We start from the raw sequence: 18286 nt of genomic DNA, 5'->3' as shown, positions 1-18286 counted from the left end.
TTTCGGACACGATATATGTTATAATATATGTTAGACGATATGTTAGAAAAGCCCTGCAGAATCAAACAATGACAAATTTACATCTATTGTTCATCAAGATGAATGGTCCAGAATTCCAACAGAAATAATTCCAGCCAAATCGTACTGAGGAGCTCTGTAGGTGAATAAATCCTCAGCACGATTTGTGTGGGTTAGACTCAAATGGCGAGGCATTTGCATACAATTTATTATATTAAAACAATAACGCTGCAGTGTCTCTAAAAGTGATTAATCACCGCGCACAAAGTGATGAGGCCGGAAGTTTTCGCACCCCTGCTTTAACACTTTCGACCCCGAAACCAATAAGCACAAATATATTATTTCATACAACAAAATTATAATATATAAACTATGTTTTTTATTCAACGAACAATTCACAAGATTTGAGATTGGAACATTCTTTATTGAACATTAATTAACCATCATAATAGATTCTTGGGTTTCCACCGCGTGTACTTTTTCCTTCTTTCCTCAACGTTTCGGGCCCGTTGCAGCGGCCATTATCAAGAGATCTGGCTCTGTCTCTATCCGTAACGATTGACACATTACTCTGAGCAACGTTTGCTCTTGGCTAATTGGACTCCTTTTGGCATTCTTAGAGCGACGTTTGCATTTATACACATACACTACACTTCATCACACCTCTGCAACGAGCCCGAAACGTCGAGGATAAAAGGAAGAAGTACACGCAGTGTAAATCTAATCTATTTCTATTACGATAAAAAACAACCGTGAGAGTCTCAAACATTATAATAATTAACTAATTAGAAAACGCCGGACAGGATTCGAGCATGTATCCATCGGATTCCAGTCAATGTGCTTTAGTAATTTAACCACCTATGTCTTACTTAATTACGACGAAATTAACTAATAGCATGCAACTAAAGATAACATCATAAACAATGAAAGCCTGGATCTAAATGCACGCGTTACCCAAATCCAAAATAAATACACCAACTCTCGAAAGTATAGGACTTTTGTAGGGGGCTACCAAGTTAGCTACAGTCACACGCGTGTATGTTAGGATTACATTATGGTATTTACAAGTAATATCAAGTTTAAATTGCGCCCCAGGTAAACTGAGGTAAATTGGACATGGGGTTTCGGTGCTGTTTTCATTTCACACCCTGCAGGTTAAATGGATGCGCCCCATAGATTCAGAAACCAATTATTACCATCTCCGTGCTCAAGACTACTGTATGTGAGTGTTACAACTTCTAGACAATATTTAATGTAATAATTGAGTTTTGCAGGGGATCTAACCTGAGATATCATTAAATCTGGATATATTTGATATTGGAAAAATATACCGAAATAAGGAAGAAAAGGTACGATTTGGTAAACATTCAACACAGAAAATTCATTCCGTTACTCTTCCAGAGTGTATAATGTACCTACACGTCGTAAGGCATCTATTAATCCAGCGATACTCAACCTGCGGCCCTTTAAGCTTTTATGTGCGGCCCGAAACACATTTATTATCAGGAATTTCGTATATCTTGAGATTCGTTTCGACTTTGACGCACAGATAGTGACATCCGAAGAGGATTGTCATTATGATCCGCATCAGATCTGGTATAAGAGTGTTGCTATCGCATTCGATTAATTCAAAAAACACGCATAATTTTTAAAATCTCAAAAATGTTTTGTAAAAAAGGGGGGGGGGGTTATGATTTTTTTCGTCACACCAGTAGTGATGCGACCCGCGTTACTTTACAAATATATGTATTTGGCCCGAAGAAAAAAAAAGGTTGAGTATCATTGTATTAATTTAACAATAAGTTCACAATTCGATATATGTGGTAAACAGCGCTTTTATATTTCAAGCGTAAATTTTTATAACGTTATACCCCGTTTACATGAATTTTACTACTTACTGACAGTACGTATTATCGCGGCCATAACAAGAAAATGTACGTGTAAACATGTATTGTCTTACAAGTTGCAAGATTGCATGAGTGAATCGAAAAAGTTCGGAAGCTTTTGAATTTTCACGCGAAAGTTTGGATTTGTTCGATGTCTGCGCAGTAGAACGATAGTGGCGAACGGAAAAAAAATCGTAGGTGTTTGTATGCGATTTGGCGTCTTCGACTCGGAGCCCGAAAAGCATGCAACTTGTCGATTGCAACAGCAGTTTTTTTTTCAAACTAAACAGTCGCATTCGACCAATGTGCGGTGCTCAATGACCATTTGGCAACGTGAGTTTTTTTAATAACGATGACGTCACATCGACGTATTTGACACGTTGCAGGCAAGGCGAGTTTTGATGTGAGATCCGGCTTAAAGTCTAGAGGGGTCGGGGCGGGACGTAGATAGTATTAGTAGCTAATATTATTAAACTACTAGTATTAATTAGCAATATTACTAAATAATAAAGGTACTGTTCGGTTATACCGGAGGCAGCGGAAAACGCATTTTGAAAATAGCCGATAAACTGGATTATTTGTTAGGTTAACCTAACCAAACCTAACCTAACCTAACCTAACCTAACCTAACCCAACCTAACCGAACCTAAACTAACCCAAACTAACAAATAATCCAGTTTATCGGCTATTTTCAAAATGCGTTTTCCGCTGCCTCCGGTATAACCGAACAGTACCATAATAAATTAAGGTATATTTAATACTTGTATGTTTCAAATTATTAAGACTAATATATACCTGTAAGTATAATAAATGTATATTGTTATGTATGAAGAACAACACATGCCTTCAACGAGTTTATTAAAACAATGGGCGTCCCCTATTTCTGCAAGTGAATAAATTAGATAATAATATCCACCGCGAAATCCATCGCTCAAGTGCTAACGACCCCAAATATATTACCCACTTTCCCCTACTTATAATTTGGGAAAACAGTAAATTTCTTGGGAGTTTTGGTCCACTGAAAACGATTACAAGGCAAACTATAACCAACGTTCTGCAAATTACTGACTACATTAATTAAGACACATCGTGGTCTTGTGAAATGGTCAAAAGTATTTTTTTGCGTAATCAACCTTTACATTAATATTCGCATTGCATCGTTGCCTCGTTATAGACAAATTGCCAAAATAACTAATAACAACTACATTACCATCAACGGCACGCTTTAAATAGTTTAAATCTTGCTTTTAAACAGATCACAATACTTAGGTATTATGGAACACAATATTGACCGAGCGAATAGCCAACGAACAAATCTCATAATAAACATTCCTCATTGTTATGCTTGGGCCAGATAATATAATAAAAATAAACGTAAGTACAAGACTTCGTCTACTAAAGGACAGGAAATAAACTTTTGCTGATGCTTTTTGACTGCAGTGGCGAATACTCATACTAGGCGATTATTTACGAATTTAAATGAACGGAAACCCGTTATAGGCAAGAGAAATTTAAAACTAGAAATAATAAAACACTAAAAATAGGCACCGACCTACCTGCATTAACTATCTGATACGCATGAAAATAAATAAACTAAATATCTAGTGTTTTTTCAACACATTTAAAGCTGTTGAAGGCATCAATAAACGCTAGTAAAAACGCCACAAGCCAGATGATTCTTTTGCAAACTATGCAACCCAATCGAAAAATGCTAGATCTGGCAAGAAAAACGCTTAATTGGAAACGCTGTTGCCATCCCACCTTGTGGTATTCCGAGCAGGTTCTCTACTCGCTGAGCTCTGGACTGTCCAGTTACTGATATTTTATATGCCGGTAGATTGCCTTCCAACATATCTCTTCATCATTTAATTCCGCTTTCCAGAATCACATGCAGAAGATAGCACCCACTTTCGCGCACAAGATATTAGGAGTGCCTATATTATAATAAGTAATAAGCAATCCTCTTTTGTATGTCGCATTATTTAGAATGCAATTTCCTTCGGGGAGATGCGGTTAAAACGAGCCTGTGGGGTGAAGGTGGGTCGGACAGGAATGCCGCTTTAAACGATTTAGCTGTTTCGCCGGTATTAACCGTGCAAACTTTTCCCGGAAAGTTTGCAATTTATGCATTGCCGCCCTGAGAACGCATTCGAGTGAAAACATATCGTGAATAAGTTACTATTTCGCTGTCATACCGATGTGTTTAAGGCTATACTTCAGCTGGGGCACGGTCTAAAACGATTGTGACTACGCCACGCGAAAATTATGAACAAAACCTAATTTGGCATAAAAATTCAACATGCGTCCATTTAATGTTATGTTTATTGTTCTCTTAGTAATAATAATAATGACATGTTATCTTTTTCAAGTAAATGGGTAACGTTTTTTGGCCATCTTTACACGATTTAAGAATTAATTCCCCCGACGCCATCACAAAACAAATGACGTTTTCACAGCTCGACTTTCGCTCTCCGATTGGCAGCCAGTCCAAAATTTTGTCGCACCTATAGTTGAAAATTATTTGCCGTTTCACTGAAGTATGCTTTTAACATCGCACATAACCTAACTCTAAAGAATGTCATGCAAACGTTGGAAAACACCAAAAGACTATAATATTTATAAGAACAAGCTGATTATGATTGGCATGGAATTAACCAACATCTTTTTATATCGAACCCTTATCTTTCACTGATAATTCTTTACATAAATAATCCAGCGTATCTTATTTCAGACATTTCTACCGGTTTTGTAAATTTACTTTACGAAAACCTCAAAGGATACTCTCGACTGTCGTAGTTATAAAAAAAATCAGTAGGCAGTAAAGATAAAAAATATAATATTTAATATAGACATCTCAAGATTTTAGCAAATGGACCCAACTAATTAGCTTATTAGCTTTTTAGTGAATTCGGCATGAACTTGGTGGTAAATTTCATGATTAATTTAATAAAGTTTTTAAATAACTTCAATAAGAAACGCCACAAAATGTATAACTTAGAATTCTTTGAAATAAATTCTGCGGTTATTTTCAAGATTGAAATTTTAATTAAAAGTTATTTTTACACAAAGTCACGGTTATTACAAATTTTATTATTGATTGACAATATTAGGTACATTTAGTTTTAAAAAGTAAATGCTCAGTTTGCAAAGTCTCGACATAGTGTTTATTACATTGGACATTTTCATATAAATGCAAGCCATCCAATATAATAAATAGTTAAATAATCACTTATCGGTCGTTACTCCATGGCTGAGGATCGTGACCTTCGAAACGCATCATAACGATACCTTACTTCTATACGGAAACAAGTCAAAATATCTTGTTCTAAGACAATGGCGTTTGAAAATTTCGCAGATATTTTCATTTCAATTGATTGATTGAAATTTTTTGATTTTTTTGAGTAAATTTTTTGTTTAGTTTAAATGCACAACGAAATTTTACAGTTTAACAAATAATCAACCCAGACATTCCCGTTTATAATTGAATTATTGGTGTTTATTACAAGTCATTCTGGTTATTACCAGAAGGGGTCGATTTTATGACCGGTTGAAAATAGATTTGATGATTTTTTTTTGTTGAATTATAAGGAAAAGGCCCTTCTACATCGAATGGCATTATTAACTCAAACCCTTGGAATTTTGGGTTGATTCCCTATAGAACTAGGCGGTTATTTATATTTTGAACGATCACTATCTTTGTAAATTCAATGATGGAGAGTGCCAACTCTAATGTAATTATTTTGAATTAATTTTCGTTATTCATGCCAATTTCAATTAATTTTAACAGTTTCTACGTGTTCGTTAAAATTACTTGCGATATTGCATCCTTAGATAATATTTGGAACAGAACCCAACCTGCAGACCAAAGATAATAGACAACATTCTTATAGAAAATACATGGTGCCAAAATGGTGGTGGCAAAATATTTCGGCAGATTTTGCTAACTGACGTGATGATAACTGATGTTCGTTTAAAGGTTCAAAATGTGCTACGGGATTGGAGCATCAGTCTAATAACATTTTAAACACCAAGAAAAACGACATTAGACAGTATTCACCGTAGCGGCAGCTTTCTGTAACGTCACGTGATAGTACGCGACGTGCATCATAAATATTTGACGCTTAAACCAAGAAGTGAAGTCTCACGGCAGAGGGATGAAAAAAACTAGAGCGAATATAATAGATCACCGTTGGCACCTGATATCTAAAGTGTCAGGGAAACTATTCACAAACAACCACTTAAATCACTAAAGCCACAAAAAGATACCTTTTCAAGTGGCAAAAGTTTTCGGGGCCGAAAACATGCCACGGCCGATAAAACACGGATTAATGTGCAAAGTTCACACGGGCGCGGTACAAAAAAGCTTCTCCGGACAAAGTGAAAAAGATAACAACATAATTTTTCGTGGGTGTTTATTTCTATTCCGGTCACTAAAGACTATTTCTATTGTAACCCCGAGATGGAATATGAGTACTAAAATTAAAATTCTTATAGGCAAGAAAGTATTCGACGGAAAGCAATTAACTAAAATAAAATCAACGACGTAAGAAAGCAGATTATACTTTGGGGTTTGATAATCGCATTGTGCTTTTTTATTCAATCGCTTTTGTGGATGAAAAGCTTCTGAAAATTTAGCAATGGCCCAATTGGCTTACTAATACTAATAGACGTTGCATGTACAAAATAAAAAGGCACTTGTAAAGTTCATAAACATTTAGGTCTGCTAATACGAATTGTATTATTTCGTAAACATAATATGAAAGTAGTTGAAAGATGAATGCGAATTAAATTAATACAAGGAGTACTGATGCAAATCTGCGATGTTGACCTACAACAAACTGTCTGATGAATTTATGCGTATGCACTAGATTGGATTTTAGTTAAATAGTTAATACAGTTTATCCGGGGTTTAAAATTTATTACTTTTAACTTTGATATATCTACATAAATGTCAGACTCAGATCTATCACGGTTGTTCCTGGGCTATTTGTTTTTATTTAACCAAATTATCTTTACTTCTACCAAATATTCTATTATATGTATGGTTTGGTTTAGGCTAAAATCTTTGGATTCAAATATCTTAAAACTGTGGACACTCACTCATATACTACAGTCTGGTTCCAGTGGGTCTATTCTATACTTATCGACCGCTAAAGTGGTAAAGTGATAAATATTATCAAACTTAGGGTAGGTTTGTATCAAAGTATTAGTACTTATCGTAAGAATTACGTATAGAATAGACCCACAGGTGCATTGCAACGGCTTGTTGGTGGGTATAACCACCAGACGTTTTCGACGCATAGTGAGCCTCGCGGGGGGGGGCAGATTATCTGCGGGACACACTAGCCAGACCACCTAATAATTCCCCCAAACCAACCCGCCCCGCACCACACTCGGTCTTAATCAAGCGTATCGCGAGGCCCTACGTTTGAATGTGAACTGAGTTTACATATAATGTTTGAGGCTTTCACGGTTGTTTTTTATCGTAGTAGATTTTTGGGTTTCCACCGTGTGTCCTTCTTCCTTCTTTACTCGACGTTTCGGGCTCGTTACAGTCCATTGAAATCCATAGAAACCCTGAAAATATTAATAGGGATGATGGATTACGGTTAATTATCAGCAAAATCCAATATTCGAGCCGGTACCTATCCTTGGTCGTAACGATTGACAGATTACTCTGAGCAACGTTTGCTCTTAGCTAATCGGATTCCTTTTGACATTCTTAGAGCAACGTTTACATTCACATACCTACACACATTTTCTTGATAATGGCCTCTGTAACGAGCCCGAAACGTCGTGTAAAGAAGGAAGAAGGACACACGGTGGAAACCCAAAAATCTACTAGTTTACATAGACTTTCTAATAAAAGTGCCCACGGGAGAGAGAGCACGGAGAATTAAAAAAAAAATATTCTAATTAATTTACATATAAGTAGGTAGGTATGCAAAAACAAAGCCAAAACAATACGGGCATACTAAACTATGTGAAGAGATCTTTACACCACAAACTTGACCAGGTCGGACGACCTGATGGCCCCAACAGCCGGTTGGACGTTGGACCTACTTGAGCATCTCTTCCCTTTCGGAATACATTCTCGGACATTCCCAGAGGATGTGGTTTGCATCCTGTAATAATTCTCCGTCACAAGTAAAAGACTGGACTGACGCATCTTGTTACTTCCGAAGCGGTACCCCCGCATATTTCTGTTTCCACTTTTCATATACGGACAATAAAATAGAACACTAAATACGGACTGCGGCTGTGGTTATGGTTATACCCACCGACCAGCCATTGTGACATCGTATCAGTGGGCGTCCTTATCTGCTCTACTCTACTGTCATTTATAAGAGTTGCATCGGTTTTCGAAAGCTGTATTATTTGGCAAATAACTCAATACACGACGCAATTTACAAGAAATAGATTATATCACTAAAGCTATACTACCAACGTGGTTATAATTCTGTTGACTTCAATTAGCCAATAGAGTAGCAGAGGTGACCTGAATATTAAGAAACCATTTACTAAAGAAAACAGACCGCAAAAGTATTAAGCACTTATGTAGTGTGTAATTTGCTCACAATTTTAATTATTAGATAATATCCAAGGTGATTGTCTGTACTTACCTGTTATTTCATGAAACGGATACATTGATAATAATTAATAATATATAATATGAGTAATAATAATAATACATAGTATATCGTATGTAGTTGATAAGAGTTTAAGTTGTTTTAAAATTCATTAATTCGACTAAAATTTACTTTACTGACTCAAGACTCAGTAATTACATTAATATTGGACAACAAATGTCAATAAATGACAGAGGTATCTACGACAGGATTGTTCACAGAACGAAACTGGGGCCTGAATAGCATCGTCTAAACTCTACAGTCAAGTGACCTTCCATTATGCCTAAAGCGTAAGGTGTTCATCGAATGTATGCTACCAGAGCTAACATAAAATGCATGCGAAACATGGATTAAAATTTCTTGAACATGAATTACGAGTAGCTCTTTCAAGCATCAACCAGTAAAAGCGACATAAAAAGGTGTAAGCGTATCTCTTTTAAATAATATATTAATAGGTAGACATAACAATTATCTATATGATTATTTTCAATGCCAGCCCAATAAAAAAACTACCTACTTATTATAAATTAGATATAATATTAATACTATCGACCGAAGGTCTTGATGGAATTTGAATTTAAACTCTAATGGATTTAATGATGGAAAGGCGAAACCCGGGTAGCAAAAAACGACTCAAATGGAATAGTATAAAACTTAAATCCGTCAAAATGTTTATCGTTTAATTTATTATAAAGTAACCTGATAATTACAGCATTAGTAGGGATCCTCATGGACCACACAACTATTTTTACACGTTTATTTAATTTTTTTATTTATAATACTTATAATTATGAAAAAACCTCGATTACAGAGAATTTCAACATGGTTTTTTTATTTGAATAGTGAACTGTGACGTGACGAAGGTTGGGAAACAAGCATTATGCAAAAGATCCAAACAGTGCTAAATACAAGTTATCTCTTGTAAACCATTAACAGATTCTCTGCGTACCTATTATTTTAGAGTGCTTTTTAAAAGTCACAAGCTAGAATTTGAAAGAAATTCAGTTTTGAATAAAAAACGTAGTACACACGGGAACGTCAAAACAGCTATTATAATTGAAGGTTTAGTTCACTATAATAAACAGATTATTATTCTAAATTTTAACAATTTAATATTTACTATATTATACTATATTATAGTATGTACTGTATAACAAGAATTCATTATTACTCGCTTTTGGGTTGAGACTATAAAATTCCGCTGAATATCAAAATACTTGCGGCCAAAACCCTCCCAAGGGGGTTCAGATTAATAACCACTTTAGCGACCCACCGAGCAATATAATAATAATAATAGCTCCTCGATTTAAATTTAATACACAGGAAAAATTGCGAAAGCAGGAGATGGGAGACAGACAAAGAACGATAGGACAATGATAAAGAGACATGGGGGTAATTTGGCCAAGAAAAAATAGAAAATGGGAAACCCCCTTTTCGTGAAACGAGATGGATTTCGAGTAATGTCTGTTGCCTAGAAAGGATGCTCTGATTACATTATGTACTCGTACCTAGATAGGCTTGAAGGCAGGGTGTGAGGATTGTCAAAGTATTTTTTTTATTCCACTCCGAGTCTATATATGGTTGTGAAGGCAGTGGCGAAGGGTGACTTTTGGAAAGAAGTAGGCTGTGGAGATCTGATAAAAAGAGCACACTTGTCAGGTATACTTACGAGAATAGTACGATATTTACAACTAATGAATAGGTACATACTAATAAATGACAACGACACACTAATTCAATGAAACTTTAAAAACTCATTGACGACATAAAAATGAGCGATGTGTTTAAATTACGTATTTTTCAAAACATTTATACCTATCAAAAATCATTAGATAAAATTTATTTTTATTTTTAAAAACAATATATACTTACTTATTTATTAATATTCGATTAAACGCCGTTGAAATATTTTTTTTAATCATCTAATTATTAATGAATTTGGACAAGTGCGCAGTCGTGACAACAATATTATGCGCGAATGTTTTAGTCTCTGCAATAGGAGCTTACCTTACTTCATACAAATAAACAAACTTGCTGAGGTTACGAGACGTAAAGTCCATACGAAAAAAAATCAGAATTATTTCACACATAATCGGAAATTTATTTACGTGAAGATAGATCGATAGGAGCTTACCTTATTTCATACAAATAAACAGACTTGCTGAGGTTACGAGACGTAAAGTCCATACGAAAAAAACTCAGAATTATTTCACACATAATCGGAAATTTATTTACGTCAAGATAGATGGCGCGGTGTGTGATTTTTTTAATATCTTTGCAGATTGTTTTGTAAACTGTGTAATACTGTAATACATTCCTACATATACGACATCTGTCGTTGGCAAAATAAATTATTTTTTATAGAACATAAAATAACGAAGTGATTAAGTATATAAATATGTCAATATGCAATTAAAAAATATTTTTCTTGAGAAGGTAGGCTTTAAATAATCGCCTAGTATGGAGTCTTCGCCACTGTGTGAAGGTGATAGTATTTTCAATCAGTAGCATACATTGATATGGTAGCATAGCAAAATTTGAGTCAATGGTCGACAATTTACGATATTGCACTCTGCGGAAAATCAGCATTGGAAATTAATTTGCAATATTGTAATGTAGATTGAATTCCATGTTCATGAAGCATGTTCACTTGATTACCGAACCGATGTATCTTGGCCAACTGCAGTGGCGAAGGGTGGATGTAGTCTATTAATATCCGATATAAATAGTGCATACTAAACTTTGCCAGTCCATTTGTTTTAATTGAACTAATAATACAAATTTCACATGGTTTTTAAAAATCAATTAAACCCTGCCTAAGCCAATAATTGTTTAGTTATGCCATGGGCGATCTGATAAAAAGTTTTAAGTGATGTTTATTTGTTTTCGTTGAATAGGGAATACAACTACATATTATTTGTTGGTTAGTTTTTTAAAACCCAGCCCTGCCCAACAAAACCACCACAACGGATAAAATATATTCTTCTATCCATAAAATATACAAAGGCATACTGTTAGATATTTTATAGACATACGAATATGTTTGACTATTATCTATTATGGTTTGGTTTACACGCGAAGTTTAATTTGATTTTAAAAACTAAACAATACTAGTTGTAATTTGTAGGCTTAGTTCAATGAAAACAAATACGTACGACTGACAAAGTTTAGTATGCACTATTTATGTCAGATGTTAACGGCCTACCTCCACCCTTCGCCAATGTGGTCTAGTCTAGGGCCTAGGCATAAAACAATTGAAAATAACAGTTATCTCAAGCTGTAGAACTACCTGGCATTGGTGATGCCACTTGGGAGAACGACAAGTGTGTACAACCAAATTCCATTGGGTATTGGGATGTATTCTCCATTTATGTAAAAAAATAATTTAGTTAAATGATGTTTTATAATTTCTTAAAATATAGTGAGTTTATCTCACTCGGTAGACCTGTTTTTTGTATAATGTGTAAAAAATGAAAATGAATTATAAATGTAAAACAATAGTAAAGGTTTAGTGTTATCATTCATAATAATATGCCAGATAGAGTAAGAAAATAACTTGTAAAATAAGAGACTAACTAAAATAGAGAATATCCGCTGCAAATAAATCGTACTTCTCACTGCTGCCTATATTCAAATCCAGAAATGTCCACAGAAAAACAAAGGCCCGGCTCTATAAAACCGTCATAAACACGGTCGCTGCATACAGGTGCGAGTCATGGACGCTAAATATAAAAGCAGCTGAAATGGTGGATTGCTTTGAGAGAATGATCCTGAGGCAGATATACGGACCCATGAATTATGGTGGGGAGTGGAGAATTAGGTACAACACTGAACTATACAGCTTATACCAAGATTCGAAACTCTCCACCTTCATAAAGCTCCAGAGGCTAAACTGGGCAGGCCATGTCCAACGCATGCCTGAGTCACGGATACCGAAGAAGATCCTGGAAGGAAACCCAGGGGGGGAAAGGCCAGTGGGAAAGCCACGCACACGATCGGGTGATAACGTTACGAAGATGCCAACCAGCTTTTAAAAATCAGAAACTGTAAAAGTGGCGGTGGAGGAGGCCAAGGCTCGACTTGAGCTGTAGTGCCATCGAAGAAGAAGAAAATAAGAGACTAGCATTTCAAAAAGTAAGTTATATCTAATTATGGACATTGTTGTCACGATTCCAAAAATATTGAAGAATTTGATGCTTCGTCACCAACAAAATATAATCCATACAACTGAAAACTAATGCTGGTATGAATTTGGACATCACTTAAATAATATCGTATGTTACATTTATTTTGTTGCTAAGTTAGGTCAGCGTATTGATTTTAACGCAAACATTGAGTGATATTCCAGCGTTTTTATAAGGATTTTGTTTGCGGTGTTGAAATACGTCATATGCCAGAAGAGTATTTTGCAAGGTAGATATAATATGCCTATTATATATATAAATTTCTAGATCTGGCAAGAAAAAGGCTAAGTTATCAAATATCACAAAGCGGGATGTACATAGAGACAGTGTCGAACATATAGAACAATATGACATTTTTGAAGTTATACTTCTTTTGGCGCTTTTGGGAAATCAGATCAGAGTGTATTTTTGGCGTGCGACATGTAACACATAATTTATTTTTTCACACGAAAAAAAACGCACTCGATTGGATTCGAACCAACGATTGTTCGGTTATCAGCCGAACGCACTACCTTTACGCCACGGTATGATAATGCAATCGTGACGATTATACAGTATAATATTATAGTTTAGAATTGTTCCGTTGCCTAGGCAGCGAATTTATTATTATTTACGCAAACAAACGATTAAACGTCAGAGGACCTTAAAAATAAAAACAACAAGAAACCATTATATAATTTAGTAATATAAGCTAAAGTGTATAGAAATAAACCAACGGCGTTCCAATGAGCGGTCCTTTTTCTTGAGTGTGTAACTTAACAAGATAATTAAGAGCTAGTCGAAGAATCTAGTTATCACAAATTTTGTTTTTGTTTTGTTACGCCAAAGAAGCATAACTTCTAACGCGCGTACATAAGTACACACAGCGATTTTTATATATATAAATTTCTAGATCTGGCAAGGAAAACCCTAAGTTGGCAACACTGTAAAGTATATCAAATATCACAAAGCGGGTTGTGCATAGTGACAGTGTCGACTATATATAGAATAATATGACATTATCAAAAACGTCATTTCCTGTTTGCCTAGTCACCTTATCTTAATTAAAGTGCATAGTGAATGAATATTAAATAACATTGGAAACTTTCTATTTCCCCAACTGTTACGATGAATAGGATATAAGGACGTAATGCTATCTATCATATTGGATGATTTAATATCATATCCTTCCACGAATAAGTACTGCCTGGTGGTGCATTCATCCAATTGATTGATTGAGTAATTCAATATTGCCAAGTCTACTTCAAATAGATAATGTTTCGTATAATAATTAAAGTCTCGCAAATTCAAATAAAAAAATATTTATTTTACATTTATTATAGTGAACCTTACAATTTATAAATTCAACACGTCCACAGCATGACAAGGGGACAAAAAAAACTAAATCAACTAAATTAGGAGACTAAACATAAATCTAAAAAAAATACATATAAGTACCTACAGCGAGCGAGCTAATTAGACCGAATTTAAATAATCTATAAAATAACGTCCATCTAAATAAATATCACGCAAGTGGAATATATCAATATCCGAAGCGATTTGGTTGAACACTGCCCTCCCAACTGGCATTACCAATGGCAGGTTAGTTCTGTACCTTGGGAGAACAAACAACTGAACTCCCGATTTCGAAGATAGCCATCAGGGACACGCACTTATCAATACTACTCTCATTTACACCGCCGAAAAAATATGTACTACGAGGGTGGGTCAATAATTCCTTAGAAAAAAGCATTAAAACAGTTTTTATTTTTGTATTTTTTTTTTATTTCTCAACATATCTCCTTGGAGCTCAATACACTTGGTTAGACGTTTCTCAATTTTTTTTAAACCGTCAGAAAAATAAGTTTTCGGAAGGTCCTCAAAATAAGCATTTGTCCGATCGATGACTTCTTCATTTGAAAAAAAAACGTTGTCCACTTAGCCATTTTTTTAAGTTTGGGAAAAGGAAAAAGTCACTGGGGGCTAAATCTGGCGAATACGGTGGGTGGTCGACCAATTCGAACTTCAATTCTTCAATTTTAGCCATTGATCGTAAACATGTGTGAACACGGGCATTGTCCTGATGAAAGAGGATTTTTTTCCTGTTTAAATGAGGCCGTTTTTCTTCAATTTTGTTTTTTAGCTGGTCCAATAAAGATGCATAATAATCCCCTGTTATTGTTTTTCCTTTTTCCAAATAGTCAACGAAAATAATTCCACGTGCATCCCAAAATACAATAGCCATAACCTTACCAGCTGATTTTACGGTTTTCGCCTTCTTTGGACATGGTTCGCCTTTCGCAATCCACTGCTTTGACTGTTCTTTCGTCTCGGGAGTATAGTGGTGTATCCATGTTTCATCTACAGTCACAAAGCGACGAAAAAAATCATCCGGATTGCGTTGCATGAGCGACAACAGGGCTTTAGAGGCCACCACCCTATTGCGTTTATTGTCGACTGTGAGCAAACGCGGCACCCATCTTGCAGAAATTTTTTTCATGCCCAATTTGTCATGTAAAATAGAAATGATGACGCTACCTTTTGAGATCCCTGTAACCTCAATTATCTCACTCAACTTTAATCTTTGGTCACTTAACACCATATCGTGGATTTTATTGATCATTTCTGGTGTAGTCACCTCTACAGGACGTCCTGAGCGTGGTTCATCCTTTGTTGATGTACGACCACGTTTAAATTCATTTAACCAGTTATAAATAGTTGCAAGTGAAGGAGCAGATATGCCGTGAACTAAATCCAACTCATTTTTTATTTCCTTTGCTGTTAACCCTTTTATATTAAAATGTTTAATAACAGCTCTAAACTCAATTTTCTCCATTTTTGTAAACAAGCATTTTTTTTTAAATGTACGAGAAACACACAACAACCCGACCAATCTGATTGAAACTTCGCAGCATACTGAATCGGTAGTGCCGCTGCATGAAAACAAACCGCTTACAGTACTAGTCGCGCCACCTGTCGGCTTTTCTAAGGACTTATTGACCCACCCTCGTATATTATAATGTTGTCGAGATGATAAAAACATACATAATTCACTTATAAACATTAATGAGTAGGTAAGTACTGGGGTTAGTGAAGAACAATAAAAAAATGAGAGCCTCTCGATTTAAGGGATGTAAGAATAATATGGTGCGTTCCAAAAATGATATCGTTATATTATATTCTCCGTAAAAAAAAAAATATATATATATTATACTGTGGGACGCAGAAAGAAAATTACTGTCTTTCAATTTGAGATATAATTTTGATAATGAATATTTGATTGTCACAAACACAAGACTGATATCCTATTGAGTTGGGTCACCATGGAAACCCCATCAAATAAGGCAGGCCGTTCGCGAGGGAGCATTTTTTTAAATCTACCTACAAATTCTGCTGAAAAATTATTATCCCTACAGAGCAAGTGTAGTCAACCTTTTTATACCTACCGCCCACTTTTGTATCTCTGTTAGTAGTAAAATTTTCTAACCGCCCGCCGGTTCCACAGTAATGGTGATTTATAAAGTAGGGAAGTAGCTTTACTTTATAAAATTTATGAGTTACAGTAAGTTGAAGCATATAATAATAATTACTTATCAAATACTTGTATGCCAGACTTTCGCTAAGTTTGGCAGAATAAATCTTTAAAAACAACTTACTGAAGTTAAGTCTATCTTTTTTATTTATACTTTGCATACATAGAAGCATGATGTCTGATGAAATTACATTTAATTAATTAAATTATTAATGAGATCCCTGAGACTGATGCTCCAAAAATAAATACTGGATATCTGGCTCAATTTTTGTTAGGAATCCAGGAAAACATTATGACAATGTTTTTAATACCCCTACCGCCCACCATGAAAGCTGGAACGCCCACTAGTGGGCGGTAGGGACCAAGTTTACTACCACTGCTATAGAGCCAGGAAACGAAGTCAACGAGCCAGGTCGACGGGAAACGAAGAAAAAGCATAATGTCACTGTGAAAGAAGAAGAGGAAAAATAATGTTAGCACGACGCATGATGTTTAGTGTATATCAACTAAGACTTCAATCCACGTAGATATTAAATTTTAATTGATTTAAGTTTCGTAATATGCCATTTGAGTATTTTTAACGATTCAGGTTACGCCTTTTGGCATCTTCAGGCACTATTGGCTCTAACCGATGGCAAATACACACTGACAACAAAAACAGTTAATTTTTGTTTACTATATAGTAATAATTTAATGCAATAAAAGAATGTAAAACCGTTCAATTCAATTCAAATTTATTTATTTTTTACACATTATAGTGAACATTACAAATTATTAATTCAAGACGTTCACAACACGATATTTAGAAGCAGAAAAGTGTAAATACAAAAAAAAAATATAAATTAGATACAAGTAGGTACACCGAATGAGTTAAGCAAACCCTATTTTAAGAATTTATAAAACAATTTCCACCTACTACTACTTTATCACCTACTACTACTTAAACAAAATATGAATGATTTGAATATGTCAAGGTGTTTGTAAAAACCCGTAGTAAATACTTTAGATACTATTAACAGATAATACCAAGCCGCATGTGTTTTTTTTAGACATTTTTCATTGCATACCGGTGCACCGTTTATCGCAGTGTACCAAAGATGAATCAAGTAGAAAACGTTTCACCCTCATTTTCCGTTTCCCTTCTCCGTTCGGCATAAATCCACCAGCTGTCACTCTACATCCTGATATCTGAGAAAGAACCCCTCTGACTGACGCTGGGTTTAGGGCAGGATAGGATGAAAAAGATTAAAACAATGGTATACCTGCCCGGTACAAGTGTTTTCCTTCGCTTTACGACTCCGGTGAAAAACTTGATGTTATCAATAATTGCTTATAACTTAAATAACATAACTAACGAAACGAAATCAAATTTCTATAATAAATGACCCATATAGGATTCAGTAAGGTAAAGTTAGCATATGTAACAGTGGCGTGCTCTACAGATGCTGTGAATGCAGAGCACGCCCCGAAATATTTAATGTACTATTCCATTTATATACCTACGTATTGCTTCCATGGCATTGTTTACGTTCAATATTATTAGATCATGTTTATATTCATAGACTTTTAGTCTGCAATACAAAACATCGAAATTACCTTAATCAGGCGTTGGTCAAGATTCAGTTAATTACAATATCCCAAATAGATAATAATATATGTAATGTATTCCAATAGAATCTCACAAGTAAACGCACACACATAACTAACATGACATAATATATGTTATCTTAATCAATCTATGGATGATCACTTCACAGTATTACTCAAAATTATTACATATATATATATATATATATATATATATATATACAGTTCCGAGTGGTTCACAAAATGACAGAGCCTCGGTTTCGTGGAGCAAACCAATTTAATTAATTTAAAAGGATAGCTATACAATTATTGAATGTACATGGCAATATCATCTATGGTTGAGTGAGCTCATTACACATGAAGGTACCTCTTCAAGTATGAGTAGCATAATAATTATGTAAGTCTGTTATATGGATATCTGGCAAAACTTGATAAGAAACATATGGAAATGTTGTCAAATGATTGAGCTGA

At 34.9% G+C, this 18286-nt stretch overlaps 1 protein-coding gene across 2 annotated transcripts in view; it reads right to left on the bottom strand.

The window, feature by feature from the left end:
* The window catches only part of step (cytohesin steppke), a 341111-nt gene that overhangs the window by 30027 nt on the left and 292798 nt on the right, over positions 1 to 18286 (bottom strand). The window lies entirely within an intron of this gene.

The sequence above is a fragment of the Rhyacophila brunnea genome, unplaced genomic scaffold (genome assembly GCF_057557595.1).
Source record: "Rhyacophila brunnea isolate RB1 unplaced genomic scaffold, BYU_Rbru_1.0 scaffold_22, whole genome shotgun sequence".
Taxonomy (NCBI): Eukaryota; Metazoa; Arthropoda; class Insecta; order Trichoptera; family Rhyacophilidae; genus Rhyacophila; species Rhyacophila brunnea.
The sequence above is the reverse complement of the archived record's forward strand: the minus strand, read 5'-3'. Positions and strand labels throughout refer to the sequence as shown.